General features: G+C 53.9%; 1 pseudogene; it reads right to left on the bottom strand.

The window, feature by feature from the left end:
- Nucleotides 1-228: 228 nt before the first annotated feature.
- LOC119383492 (uncharacterized) lies at nucleotides 229-2,131 on the bottom strand (annotated as a pseudogene).
- Between the last annotated feature and the right edge of the window lie 1,072 nt (nucleotides 2,132-3,203).

Here is a 3,203-nt window from a genome sequence, read left to right as displayed (position 1 = left end):
ATATTGTTGTGGAGCTCGTGTTCGACGAACGTTGAGTCCCTTCCTGACCAGGGTGCCCAGGCCCTCTGCCGTCGGGCGGGCCCTTGTGCACTCTGCAGCCGGGGAGTGGACGGTGCGTCGGTGAGTGTCTCTTGTAGTAGTATCACGTCCGGTTTGAGCGCGGCGCGTGCACTGTGCTGCTGGATGACTGCCTTCTTCCAACGTCGCGACAGTTCCACTGCCACACTGTTATGCCTGTTGCTGCTGCTGCCTTGGCGGCCATAATTGCGTTGACGCGTATAAGGTTCCTTGGTTGGGTGGATGTAGCGCGATGAGGGGCGCAAACGTCAGGTGGCTCACGATCGGCTGTAGGGTCCTTTCGATGTAGGCAAATCTGTTTATGTTCTCGGCTTGGCAGGTATCTACTGTTTGTTTCATTGCTGTCACTGCTGCGATGTTCGCCGTGATTATCTCTTCGAGTTTGATAAATCTCGCTTCAAATCTGGCTTCGAGGTTGTCGTTGCAATCGTTTTCTTTTTGCTTGGGTGTGGCCTCGATGGCTCGCTTCTTCAGTGCCTGTTTTTCTACGGCTGCCTCCTGGTTCTTCGTGCTTGTTTCCTCGATCTCACTTGAGCTTGGCGTGGGTCTCTGTGGAGACTCTTGTTGCATAGCAGCAGCTTACGGGTCTCGGCAATCTCTCTCGAGAGGTTGTTGATGGTTTTTCGCAGCGCCGAGTTTCCTTGCCTTAAGGTCTCGTTGGCTTCTCGCACCTTGTTCATATTGTAGCGGGGTTGCAGCTATGACTGTGGGGAGGTGTGCGAAGAAGAGGCAGACGACGTGTCGGTGTTCTGAGAATACACAACCGCCATCTTGACTGCTGGACTATTCCATATTGTAAATAAGTTAAATATATTCGTAACATTTTGGTGGAGGTGCTGGGTACGTCTTTCTTCGTCTTTCTTCGTGGCTTCGGTGATTTTCTGCGCGTTCCTTGTATTGTTCCCTTTCGCTGCGTCGACCCAGCCTACTCGCTCATGTGATGGGGACCTTTTCTTGCTGAGGCTTCTCTTGCTGCTGTCTCTGGATTTTGGCGCGCGATTCTTCGATGTGGTCCTTGACTTTTTCACACCTGAAGGCTTGTCGAGTGGCGGGAAATCGCTTTCCGACAGCAGCTTGAGTTCGGCCTGTCACCGCACCCAATGTCGCTTGCGCACAGCGTAGGGTATCGTGTATTTTGCCTTGCCCGTTCGGTCTCCGGTCGAGTGTTCGCCCGCGCACAGCTTACATTTTGGGATACAGCTATGGTCTTCCTTGGGGTTCGCGAGCCCGCAGGCCAGGCACGTCTTGATTGTGGGGGTCGGGTACACGTCCTTACGGTGTCCCACTCGGCCGCACTGCTGGCAAACGTCGATCTGTTTCCTGTAGAGGTGGCAAGGTATCAGGGTGACTCCGTATCGGACGAAGTTCGGTACCTTGGATCCCTGGGACACCACGATCGCGGAGGTCGTGCTGCCGATCCTCTTTGCGGCCACTGCTAGCGTGTTCCTCTCGTTGACATCATTTCTATTGAGCTTATGGGCGATGGCGTCGCTGGGGATGCCTCTGATGACGCCTTTTACGGTGTCGTGAGGTACAGTGAGACATGCGCTGACTTCGTAGGGTTGCCTTGAATAGAGTTTTGCTGGATTCTAGCGTACCTTGCCGCGTTGTCTTCGTTCGGTGTACTGACAACCATAATATTCTGCGGCGTGTTGGGGCAGATGGTGTCCGCAGCGCTTTCCTCGCTCGTGATCTTGGCCGCGGCGAGTATGGCCGTGGCGACGGTGGTGGTGCCGGTCTTTACGATGTCCAGTCCCCCGCTGGGTCTGCCGACTATCTTGCTTTCTTCCAGCGGCATGGCTGGCATGCGTGCGGCCTTGATCAGCCGAGGGTCTCACGTTTTTGTTGAACTTAGATTTCGGGCTTGCTTGACTCCCGCCTGATCCGTCGGGCATGCCGCTGGCGGTAGCCCGCCGGCGCAGCCTCGACATACGCTCCCTGGCGAGCGTCCATCCGGCCTCGTTGTGGCATTCCTCTGGTGTTATTTCTTCTCCTTGAATTGAACGCACATTTCGTTGTCCACGATCGCTGTTGTCCGAGCGGACGCCTCCATCTCAAAGCTGACGAGCGGCCGCTACTGAGGAGTACGGCAGACGGCGACTGGCGCGACGGTGCCAGGCCCAGCGCCCGCGGAGCACGCCTAGGCCTAGCAGTCCTTCGCACGGCGGTGGTGAAAGAAGTCCCGAAATTTGACAAAAAGGCGTACCTCTGGGGCCAGCTGGTATCACTCGATGCCTCTCGTCATCACGGAAAACTTGGTTCGAGGTAATTGGCACTGCGTAATTGGTCAGCAATGGCGGAGACGACGTCTGCTCGCCTCGGCGATCTCAGCGCTTCCCGAACAGCGGCAAGCACTCGCAGTGGTGCAACACGCAGTCCAGTCATCACCGTGGACAAGCGTGCAGTGCTGTCAAACCGTATGCGCGCGCCTGTCCATTGTGATTATTGGACGGTGCACACTACATGCTTGCCGCTGTTCGGGTTTCATTTGACGCCGATAGTACAGCCACAACCGGGAACCTGTAGCAGATGAAAACTTTCCATAAGTGTGGAAATGAATTCGCGGGACGAAAAATGTTTTTTTTGCATCGTGTAGAAGAAGGATTTTTCGAGGTACAGGGCACTTGTTTTCGCACTTCTGCAAGATATCTATCGCAAGGCCTTTTGGAAACGCGAGCGACGCTCGCTCTGAATACGATCGAGTGTGATCAATTGAGCGTATCAAACGCTCGTGGCATTTTCAACACGCTTGTTCATTGTCACCGTACTATCGTCAACCGATAACGCGATTTCCGAAAGATATACGTTGTTAGGGGAATGAAAAGCCTCACGAACTTTCATAACTTGATGTCGACGCGTATGATTGCTAACTATGGTGACGTAAGAGCATTCGACGTGCCTAACTACGAATTAACGCTGGAAACAGTCTTAAAGGGGCCCTGCAACACTTTTTCAGCATGGCCAGAAAACGCTGCCGATTGGCAGTTGAGGCTCCTGATAACAAGTGAGCCAAACCTTATAGCATAGCACGGGACCTAGAATTTAAAACTAATTCTCAAGGTCAGCTAGAAATCGCTCGCTCTTCTTTCGACAAACGGTGCCATAAACCAAATCACTGCGCCATA

This window comes from Rhipicephalus sanguineus, chromosome 1 (assembly GCF_013339695.2).
Source record: "Rhipicephalus sanguineus isolate Rsan-2018 chromosome 1, BIME_Rsan_1.4, whole genome shotgun sequence".
Lineage (NCBI taxonomy): Eukaryota > Metazoa > Arthropoda > Arachnida > Ixodida > Ixodidae > Rhipicephalus > Rhipicephalus sanguineus.
This window is presented reverse-complemented; position numbering and strand designations above follow the sequence as displayed.